The sequence below is a fragment of the Bos mutus genome, chromosome 1 (genome assembly GCF_027580195.1).
Source record: "Bos mutus isolate GX-2022 chromosome 1, NWIPB_WYAK_1.1, whole genome shotgun sequence".
NCBI lineage: Eukaryota > Metazoa > Chordata > Mammalia > Artiodactyla > Bovidae > Bos > Bos mutus.
In genome coordinates this window covers 4,210,560-4,223,068 of record NC_091617.1, presented here as the reverse complement: position 1 = coordinate 4,223,068, position 12,509 = coordinate 4,210,560, and positions in this window count along the sequence as shown.

The window sequence follows — 12,509 nt, the reverse complement described above, 5'->3', positions numbered from 1 at the left end:
GAAGGAAGAGAAGTGTTTGACAGAGGATGAGATGGTTGAATGGTATCACCGACTCAATGGACATGAGTTTGAGCAAGCTCCAGGAAAGGGTGAAGGACAGGGAAGCCTGATGTGCTGCAGTCCATGGGGTCAGAAAGTGTCAGACATGACTGAGGGACTAAACAGCAACAGCAGGGCTTGTCCATATACTAGGAACCATTACCTGATTGCATGCGTGCAGACTTGGTCGCTTCAGTCATCTCTGACATCTGTGTGACCCCATGGACCATAACCGACCAGGCATAGCTGTCCAAGGCATTTTCCCAACAAGAATATTATAGTGAGTTGCCCACCTCAAGGGGATCTTCCTGACCCAAGCATCTAACCCACATCTCGTGCCTTGGCAAGTAATTCACTAGCACAGAGCCACCCAGAAAGCCCTTTTTAAAAATATATTTGCCCAATTTATACCAAATACTCTTTGGTTTATATCATTACTTGAAGATAACATGAAGTTTTAGGAAAACAATTTAGAAAATCTGGAATTTTACCTACTCCTCATTTCTTATATTGCAATGAAATGATTGTTTTTGAAAGAACAATTTTTTATTTGCATTCCTCTTTATATAACTTTTAAAAAAATTATCAAATGGAAATTTTGATCAGTTCTAGATAAACAACTTTTTGCTCCTTGATAATATTTCTGTGGGTTTCGTGTTTTTGTTTGTGTTCCCGTTGTCACTAAATCGTGTCCGTTTCTTTGTGACCCCATGAACTGAAGTAGGCCAGGATTCCCTGTCCTTCTCTATCTCCACAGTTTCCTCAAACTCATGTCCACTGAGCTGGTGACGCCAGACAATCACCATGTTCTCTGCTGCCACCTTCTCCTCCTGCCCTCATCTTTCCTAGCATCAGGGATTTTTCCAATGAATTCTTACTGAATTACAAATACTTCAATGCAGTAATGATGATGAAGATGATTTAAGAGCGTGAGATGAGTAAGTTGAGTGGCCAAAGTTCATATTTTTACTATCCAGTTTCTTAATGACTTTTAGACCATTTTACGCAGGCTTATCTTACATACGTAACACACTAGATGACAGCAGAAAATGATGAATATAGGACAATATTATAATACTTTATAATTAATAGATTCACTGAAAAACAGAGCTTATCCTTCCTAAAAATTTAGAAATATGGGTTTTAAGATTTGTGAAATGCAAGTATGCTCTGACTACAGGTTTAATAAAACAGAACACTGCTGCTGCTGCCGCTTAGTTGCTTCAGTCGTGTCCAACTCTGTGTGACCCCATAGACGGCAGCCCACCAGGCTCCTCTGTCCCTGGGATTCTCCAGGCAAGAACACTGGAGTGGGTTGCCATTTCCTTCTCCAATGCATGAAAGTGCAAAGCGAAAGTGAAGTTGCTCAGTCGTGTCCGACTCTTCGAGACCCCATGGACTGCAGCCTACCAAGGCTCCTCTGTCCATGGGATTTTCCAGGCAAGAGTACTGGAGTGGGGTGCCGTTGCCTTCTCCGAAACAGAACACTACCAACTATCAATAGGGGTATATATATAACATGTCCTGTTTTATAAAAATATTAAAGGAGAAAATTCTTGTATTTATGATTGACAAATAAGAAAATTATACACAGGTATGTATACATACTGAGTTAAATGAACCCCAAAGATCCATATTTTGTATTTCCAATTAGATAATTTATTGGTTGTCAACATCAGTCATCCTTCAGTGCCCAAGCTGACAAATGCCAGGAAACATGAGATAGACATGCTTATAACTAATACATAAATAATAAATTCTCTGAAATTCTTAAAGGATGGGTGTATACAGGCCTAGGAAAATTTCAGTTCTTCAACTGAATAACATTGTTTCAATCCATTCTTGGCAGCAGGTGTTGGGTTACTAGAGCCAGCGATTAGTAACAGCTGGAGAAACCACATCTTCTAAAGAACAGTGGACTGTAACAGCAGCCAGAGCCAAAGCTTCTGAAACCAGAGCCACATCCCTAGCCTCCGAAGCCAGAGCCAAAGCCGAAGCCAGAGCCAAAGCCGAAGCCAGAGCCAAAGCCAAAGCCCCGCGTGCGGAAGCTGCCGAATCCACAGCCACGGCCAAAGCCCAGGCCGCCAAAGCCTCCGTGGCCGTAGCCCAGGCCGCCGTAGTGGTTGCTATAATGGCTCATGGTGTCAGGGGTGGGGAGTCCGGTTTGCTGATCGAGACCAGGTCCTGAGTGTGGGTGTCAGCTCGTGCAGAGGGATGCTTATATACACTGGTCACAACACGTGGTAAAACACACGGTCATTCCCTTGTATCATTTGAAATTATGCATTTACTAGAGGCAAATTGTTAATCAGTTCGTTGACACAAGGAGAGGCACACACTCATTAAATTGCTTGAGGTCGCATAACTGCCTGACTAAAAGGTCTTTGAACTCATTGCATTCTTTTTTAGTTAGAAAAAAAAAATTTGTGGTCAAAATCACAAATTTAGTCGGCACAGTCACAAAGTAAAAATTTCCTGAATAGAATTCTTCATTACTAAGCATATTGCATCATTCATATTTGATAGTGTTTTCACATAAATTTTTTTCTCATTTCTCATTTTCATAGCACTCTTTGGATAATCATGTATTAATTCCATCTAGATTTAAATACAATGATCAAAATTTTTTTAAATTACAAAATATATAAAATTCTTCAAATAAATTCAAATTTTTCTTATTTGCATATATATAATATATATATTTAATAAACAAAATCAAAATGTACATATAATGTAAATATATATAATATATATGTATACACAGACAAAAAATATTTTGATTTTACATATGGCATACAAAGCATCCTTTCCGTTTATAAATATAGTAAAATTTATCTCAGGAGTGGCATGGATCTTTCTAAGGGAAAAAATTAACTTTCATAACTGTGAAAACCATTTCACAGTCTGAAAACCATTATAAAATATTTCCTCACACCATATCCCTCTTTTCCAGAATGGACAATACCCAAAATATGGTCTACAAGTGCAGATGATCCTGGCTCTATACTTTACCGTCATTGTCTTTCTTCTCTTCTCTTCATCGTGATCCATTTGTCATTCTTCCATGAAATCTCTCTTTAAATCTCACTCAGCATTCATTCCCAGCCACCCTAGCATCAGCTAGGTCTTTTGCTCTTATCCACTTGCATTTTTATTGAGATATGAATGGCATATTATCGTTGTTTCAGACGTACAATGTAATGATTCAGTATTTGCATACGTTACAAAGAGATAATCATAATAAGTCTAGTTAAATTCATCACCACACAGGAGTTACATTTTTTCCTGTGTTAAAAACTATTAGGACTTGCTGTCTTAATAACTTTCAAATGTACAATAGTATCCCCATGACATCTGTTTTGTAACTGGAAGTTTGTAACTTCTGACCACTTTCACCTATTTTACCCACCCCTCACTCCTGCCTCTGCCAACCAGCAATCTGTTCTCTGTATCTATGAGCTCAGATTTTTGTTTTTGCTTTTGTTTTTTAATTCCACACATAAGTGAAATCATATGATATTTGTCTTTCTTTGTCTTACCTATTTCAATTCACATAATGCCTTCAAAGTCCATCTATGTTGTTACAAGTAGAACGTTTTTTTATGACTGTGTAATGTTTCTCTTTATATGTATATAACAGTTTCTTTATCCATTCATTTTTCCATTTTTATTTTAGGTTGATGCCGTATTTGGCTATTGTAAAAATGATGCTTCACTGTACAAGAAGGTGTAAGTGTATATATATATTGGGCCTGCTCTGTGGCTTGTGGGTTACCAGTTTTGCAACCAGAGATTGAATCTGGCCATGGCAGTAAAAGTTCAAAATCCTAACCCCTAATAAACTAGGGAACTTTTCATGAATATCTTTTGAGTTATTGTTTTTATAACATTTTTGATAATGCATTTTCCTAATTGGATTTGTTTATTGTTTTCCAAGCAAAAATGTTTGATGAATTAATGAAAAAGTAAATTTTATATGGCAAAACTTTTGATAATTCTTTAAGGTGAATTGTGGACTGAAATGACTTTCAGGTTTTAAAGGAATATTTAACTCAAAGGACTAATTAATCTTACTGTCAAATCCTGTTTTCTCCTTTATCAGCTTTATTTTTTATTTTTATTCTGAAAAAGAAAATAATTGGCAAAAATTATATTTTTCTCAATGAGTCATTTTGAAGTCAAATGATGACAAATAATCTAACAAAGTTAAGAATCCCATGAATGATTCAGTATACACTAGGTTGAGTGTGATGGGGGCTAGTTTATGTTACTTCCAGTGAAAATAGCTATGGTCACATAAGATAAAATCCAATAGATTTTACAAAATTTTTAAAATGCTCAAAAATGAGCATTTTAAAATCTGGCATGATTTATTTGTGTAATTTCAAAGAGAATAATAATATGTAAATATATAATTAAAAATCGTGGTAAATTGGAAGTGGTCAAGAGAGATGGCAAGAGTACACATTGACGTTTTAGAAATCAGTGACCTAAAGTGGACCAAAATGGGCAATTTAACTCATATGGCCATTATGTCTACTACTAGTGACAGGAACTCATTAGAAGGAATGGAATAGTCCTCATAGTAACAACAGAGTCCACAATGCTGTACTGGGGTGTAATCTCAAAAACAACAGAATAATCTCTGTTCATTTCCAAGGCAAACCATTCAATATCACAGTAACCCAAGTCTATTTTGCATAGGAAACTGGAATGCTAGGTCCATGAATCACGGCAAATTTGAAGTGGTCAAACAGGAGATGGCAAGAGTGAACATTGACATTCTAGGAATCAGAGAACTAAAATGGACCGGAATGGGTGAATTTAACTCAGATGACCACTATATCTACTACTCTGGACAGGAATGCCTTAGAAGAAATGGAGTAGCCATCATGGTCAACAAAAGAGTCCAAAATGCAGTACTTGGATGCAATCTCAAAAACAACAGAATGATCTCTGTTCGTTTCCAAGGCAAACCATTCAATATCACAGTAATCCAAGCCTATGCCCCAACCAGTAATGCTGAAGAAGCTGAACTTGAAAGGTTCTATGAAGACCTACAAGACCTTTTAGAACTAAAACCCCAAAAAGATGTCCTTTTCATTATAGGGGGCTGGGATGCAAAAGTAGGAAGCCAAGAAATACTTGGGGTAACAGGCAAATTTGGCATTGGAGTATGGAATGAAGCAGGGCAAAGGCTAATAGAGTTTTGCCAAGAAAATGCACTGGTCATAGCAAACACCCTCTTCCAACAACACAAGAGAAGACTCTACACATGGACATCACCAGACGGTCAACACCGAAATCAGATTGATTATATTCTTTGCAGACAAAGATGGAGAAGCTCTATACAGTCAGCAAAAACAAGACTGGGAGCTGACTGTGGCTCAGATCATGAACTCCTTGTTGCCAAATTCAGACTTAATTGAAGAAAGTAGGGGAACCACTAGACCACTCAGGTATTACCTAAAGCAAATCCCTTATGACTATATAGTAGAAGTGAGAAATAGATTTAAGGGACTAGATTTGATAGAGTGCCTGATCAACTATGGACAGAGGTTAGTGACATTGTACAGGAGACAGGGATCAAAACCATCCCCAAGAAAAAGAAATGCAAAAAAGCAAAATGGCTGTCTGAGGAGGCCTTACAAATAGTTGTGAAAAGAAGAGAAGTGACAAGTAAAGGAGGAAAGGAAAGATATAAACATCTGAATGCAGAGTTCCAAAGAATAGCAAAGAGAGATAAGAAAGCCTTCCTTAGCGATCCATGCAAAAAAATAGAGGAAAACAACAGAATGGGAAAGACTAGAGATCTCTTCAAAAAATTTGAGATATCAAGGGAACATTCCATGCAAAGATGGGGCTCGATAAAGGTGGCAAGAATACACAGAAGAACTGTACAAAAAAGATCTTCATGACCCAGATTATCATGATGGTGTGATCACTAACCTAGAGCCAGACATCCTGGAATGAAAAGTCAAGTGGGCCTTAGAAAGCATCACTACAAACAAAGCTAGTGGAGGTGATGGAATTCCAGTTGAGTTCTTTCAAATCCTGAAAGATGATGCTGTGAAAGTGCTACACTCAATATGCCAGCAAATTTGGAAAACTCACCAGTGGCCACAAGACTGGAAAAGGTCAGTTTTCATTCCAATACAAAAGAAAGGTAATGCCAAAGAATGCACAAACTACCGCACAATTGCACTCATCTCACACGCTAGTAAAGTAATGCTCAAAATTCTCTAGGCCGGGCTTCAGCAATATGTGAACCGTGAACTTCATGATGTTCAAGCTGGTTTTAGAAAAGGCAGAGGAACCAGAGATCAAATTGCCAACATACACTGGATCATGGAAAAAGCAAGAGAGTTCCAGAAAAACATCTATTTCTGCTTTATTGACTATGCCAAAGCCTTTGACTGTGTAGATCACAATCAACTGTGGAAAATTCTGAAAGAGATGGGAATACCAGATCACCTGACTTGCCTCTTGAGAAACCTATATGCAGGTCAGGAAGCAACAGTTAGAACTGGACACGAAACAACAGACTGGTTCCAAATAGGAAAAGGAGTAGATCAAGGCTGTATATTGTCACCCTGCTTATTTAACTTATATGCAGAGTACATCATGAGAAACACTGGGTTGGAAGAAGCACAAGCTGGAATCAAGATTGCTGGGAGAAATATCAATAACCTCAGGTATGCAGATGACACCACCCTTATGGCAGAAAGTAAAGAGGTACTAAAGAGCCTCTTGATGAAGGTGAAAGCGGAGAGTGAAAAAGTTGGATTAAAGCTCAACATTCAGAAAATGAAGATCATGGCATCTGGTCCCATCACTTCATGGGAAATAGATGGGGAAACAATGGAAACAGTGTCAGACTTTATTTTTTAGTCTCCAAAATCACTGGAGATGGTGACTACAGCCATGAAATTAAAAAACGCTTACTCCTTTGAAGAAAAGTTATGACCAACCTAGATAGCATATTCAAAAGCAGAGACATTACTTTGCCATCAAAGGTCCGTCTAGTCAAGACTATGATTTTTCCAGTAGTCATGTATGGATGTGAGAGTTGGACTGTGAAGAAAGCTGAGTGCCGAAGAATTGATGCCTTTGAACTGTGATGTTGGAGAAGACTCTTGAGAGTCCCTTGGACTGCAAGGAGATCCAACCAGTTCATTCTGAAGGACATCAGTCCTGGGTGTTCATTGGATGGCTTGATGCTAAAGCTGAAACATCAATACTTTGGCCACCTCATGTAAAGAGTTGATTCATTGGTAAAGACCCTGATGCTGGGATGGATTTGGGGGCAGGAGGAGAAGGGGATGACAGAGGGCTAGATGGCTGGATGGCATCACTGACTCGATGGATGTGAGTTTGAGTGAACTCCAGGAGTTGGTGATGGACAGGGAGGCCTGGCGTGCTGCGATTCATGGGGTCACAAAGAGTAGGACACGACTGAGGAACTGAACTGAACTGAACTGAACTGAATCCAAGTCCATGCCCTTAGGGGAAGCACTCTGACTGAAACCACCCACCTAGCCAGGCGTCATAGACACCATTTCATGAGTTGTTTTATGACAGGAGGTCCTGGTAAGGAACTGGGAACTAATAAATCACCCCCAACTGGAAGAGTTCAGGAAAGGTCAAAAGGAGACACCACATGTTCGACCACCTCCCAGAATCCTTCTCTCTGGCATCCATCTTGGCTGAACATGATGCAGCACCACTTGCACCACCAGAAAGTACTCTGAGTCAGAATGATTGGCTAAAGACAACCGGGAAATTACTCCCATCACCATAAAACCAGGTGCAGAGCAGTTCTCCTGGGTTCTCTTACCTTACTGCTCTCCACCCAGTGCCCTTTCCCAATAAAATCTCTTGCTTTGTCAGCACATGTGTCTCCTCAGACAATTCATTTCTGAGTGTCAGACAAGAGCCTAGTTTCAGGCCCTGGAAGGGGTCCCCATTCCTGCAATAAGTGGCGACTCTGGCAGGGACTCTGCTGCGATTGACATGCTGACCACTCAGGGTACTCAGGGACCAGCTTGCCCACCAAAGGACCAGACCCAGTGGCTGCAACTGGGACCCTTTCGACCCTGGTCTCCTCCTGACCCAGACAATTGGCCGGAATGCCCCAACTGGGTAAGGAACAATGGACTTTATTGACCTCCCTTCCCCTTCCCTCTCTCTTTCCTCTCCGTAACCCTTCCCATCCTTCCCCTTTTTTCTTGTCCCCTGGTCCTGGATGCAGGAATCTGGTAGAAGGGCCTCAACATGAGCTGAGGATTGGAGGCTGATCACCTCGTTTTGGCAGAGAACTCGAATTCTGGTTCTGTTCTGGTCTGGTTTCTGGTAGGGCTGAGTTCCAGCCCTCCCTTCTCTGGAGGCCCAAGGTAAAGTCCCATAATGCCTGGGTATCTGCAGGTGACAGGCGATGTATGTAAGGCCACTCCTTTTGCCCCCCTCTCCTGCCTCCTCCCCCTTCTTCTTTCAACCTGGTTTCCTTTCTTCTCTTTAAAATCTTTGAAGATCTGGGATATTTTCATTTACTATGTTAATACTTGGATCTGAAGTTTTGTGTCTTTATAAGAGGTTTTCAGAGACTGTATACTTGTATTTAAGGGAGTATCTGATAAGAACTGCCAGGTATATGTGTGTATTTTATTTTATTTTTTAAATTTATTTTAATTTTTTATTTTTTAATATAAATTTATTTATTTTAATTGAAGCTAATTACTTTACAATATTGTATTGGTTTTGCCATACATCCACATGAATCTGCCATGGGTATACACGTGTTCCCCATCCTGAAACCCCCTTCCATCTCCCTCTCTGTACCATCCCTCTGGGTCATCCCAGTGCACCAGCCCTGAGCATCCTGTATCCTGCATCGAACCTGGACTGGCGATTCATTTCTTATATGATATTATACGTGTTTCAATGCCATTCTCTCAAATCATCCCACCCTCACCCACAGAGTCCAAAAGACTGTTCTATACATCTGTGTCTCTTTTGCTGTCTCGTACACAGGGTTGTTGTTACCATCTTTCTAAATTCCATATATATGCATTAGTATACTGTATTGGTGTTTTTCTTTCTGCCTTACTTCACTCTGTATAATAGGCTCCAGTTTCATCCACCTCATTAGAACTGATTCAAATGTATTCTTTTTAATGGCTGAGTAATACTCCGTTGTGTATATGTACCACAGCTTTCTTATCCATTCATCTGCTGATGGACACCTAGGTTGCTTCCATGTCCTGGCTATTATAAACAGTGCTGCGATGAACATTGGGGTACATGTGTCTCTTTCAATTCTGGTTTCCTCGCTGTGTATGCCCAGTAGTGGGATTGCTGGGTCATAAGGCAGTTCTATTTCCAATTTTTTAAGGAATCTCCACACTGTTCTCCATAGTGGTTGTCCTAGTTTGCATTCCCACCAACAGTGTAAGAGGGTTCCCTTTTCTCCACACCCTCTCCATCATTTATTGCTTGTAGATTTTTGGATCACAGCCATTCTGACTGGCGTGACATGATACCTCATTGTGGTTTTGATTTGCATTTCTCTGATAATGACTGATGTTGAGCATCTTTTCATGTGTTTGTTAGCCATCTATATGTCTTCTTTGGAGAAATGTCTATTTAGTTCTTTGGCCCATTTTTTGATTGGGTCATTTATTTTTCTGGAATTGAGCTGTAGGAGTTGCTTGTATATTTTTGAGATTAGTTGTTTGTCAGTTGCTTCATTTGCTATTATTTTCTCCCATTCTGAATGCTGTCTTTTCATCTTGCTTATAGTTTCCTTTGTTGTGCAGAAGCTTTTAAGTTTAATTAGGTCCCATTTGTTTATTTTTGCTTTTATTTCCAATATTCTGGGAGGTGGGTCATAGAGGATCTTGCTGTGATGTATGTCGGAGAGTGTTTTGCCTATGTTCTCCTCTAGGAGTTTTATAGTTTCTGGTCTTACATTGAGATCGTTAATCCATTTTGAGTTTATTTTTGTGTATGGTGTTAGAAAGTGTTCTAGTTTCATTCTTTTACAAGTGGTTGACTTCAGTTTTCACTGAAGTGACTTAACATCAGCAGCAGCAGCAGACCTTGTGATGTACGCCCATTGTGGCGTATCAACAAGCTAAATGATACACCCATCAACATTGACTAAATCTGACCAAATGTTCTAAACCCTTTTAATTGATTTTTTTTGACAAAACTTCCTAAATTGAATTCTTCTGAAGTTCCTTTGACCTCTAGCTAACTTTGGGGTGCTTCAGAGGACCCTTGAAACATCCCAAAGAGAGATATTAAAATAATTGTGCTTATTTGGTTGGTTAAATTACATGAAAAATATTATCAAAAGAGTAATAAATCCTCTCATGTATAATGTATGGTATAATTACTAATATAGATATCCTAGAAATTATATGGAGTTTGTAACATTCTGATATATCCTGGTATTCTAATCAAAAACCTGATGACTTCACAAAAGTTAACAAAGGACTGAATGAACCAGCGAATATGCTTATAACTTTTATGGTTTCTATCTGAAAAATTATGGGTTTAAATCTTGTGTTTTCCTGGAGTAGGGAAAACTTTCCTCTCAAACTAATTATGACAATAATTTGATAAAATTATACATTAGAAACAAAACAATTATATTTTCTTTCTGTCTGACTCCTCCAGAAATTGGAAACTCTTAGGTTTCCAGTAAGTTTATCATGTGAATTAGGAAGGTTATCTCATAACAGGTACAAAAATATCAAGGAATTTTTGAGACCTTAAAAATGGAAAAATTCACTTAAATTTGTTAGGTGAAATCTGTGATAAGCCTTTGGTGTGAGTTTCTGAGCCCTATTTTATTTTAAAAGTTCAGTCTGAGACTCTATAAATGTTTCAGCAAAATAAAAAGTCTATGATCAATTATGATTATATATATCATCAGGCCAAAATTAGTAATAGCAGGCCTATTTTGCAAACAAACTAGCCTTAATTTGGTTATATTTGATAAAAATGAAGGTAATTTTAGGGGGAAAAATGTTTCAATAAAGGTTAAATCCCAGTTTGTTAATGGAGTTCTGCATCTAGTAAGACTCAATTCTTGGATAGTTCTTTGCTGTTATGAGCTATTAATGTAAAATTTAATTGAATTCTTAAAGAACACACTGTTTGTTTCTGAAGCTTATCTCAGTAATTTATCTTTGGATGAAGATCAGTCTCCTCATGACCTGCAACCAGGACTGGAAAAAGACATAATTTAAGGGACTATCTCCAACCTGGATGGAAGGACTCTTTTTTCAGGTACTCTTAACTAGCTCATGCACAATGAAACTGAAGGGAAATTGACTTAGATTAATTCCAACTTCCAAAGGCCTCTACACTGGACTGGTCTATAGACAAGATAGCTGACCTGATCTCACCTTAAAATGATGCTCAAACAGAGGAGAAACTACCCTAAACCAGGATGAGAAGACGATGACATCAGAGGTAGACAGCTTGCCCAAGATGCTAGGCCTGATTTATATGATCATTTAAAATGTTTTCTTGACTTCTTAGACCTTTGCATATAAATCAAATGTTTTTCTATCATAGGCCTGATCCTATGCTAGTTTTAGAAATCAATGCAGTTGTTGGGTCTGTGGCCAATTGCTTGTGTCTAGTTCAGGGTTACCTGGGTAAATTTCTCTACTACAAGACTCTAACCTGTTGGCCCTGAGAAAATTTACTTAAAAAAAAATTATAGTCATATTCAGGTCCTTATTGACATTACTAGATGGGATCTCTTCACCTGGCCAATTAATAATGCCTGCTCTGACTTGGCCATAAATTTGAGCTTTCTTCTATTACTCAAGCTCAATCAGAGCAACAGGCAAAGTTTCAGCAAAGGGAAAAATCTCCTACAATTATGGGATGGACTTATATAGATAACACCAGGCTATGGTAATTTAGGTTTAAAGTCTCCTCTATGTTGGAAACAATTAAATCATACTAAGGATAATCAGTCTAGTAATGCTAGAAAACTGGGCTATGTGCCTATAGACAGTGCCAATATATAATTTCCCTGAAAGATAAAGATTCGTACAGAGTAGACTAAGTCAGATGACCCGGGATATACTGGCCTACATCTAATGGAATCTCTTAAGTCTTACTTATGACTTTACTAATACTGCTGGCTATGTTATTTGTATTTCACCTGCTTTACAAAATTGCTGTTTCTTACACTGCCAAATGTGTGACTGAGGCCTCTGATAAAATAATGTATAGTTCTATGTGAGATAGATGATGGTAACAGTGTAACTCTAGATATGGGAAAAAGCAACAAGAGGGAATGTTTTATGGGACCCAGAGGTTAGTAAGACAGGTGGTCCAGAGAATTTTGGATACTATTTTATAGGCTAGTCCAGTAACAGCACATTGGGTGTCCTGTCAACAAAATCTTTGCCAAACCTGAGAATGGACTTTCTCAACACCATGGG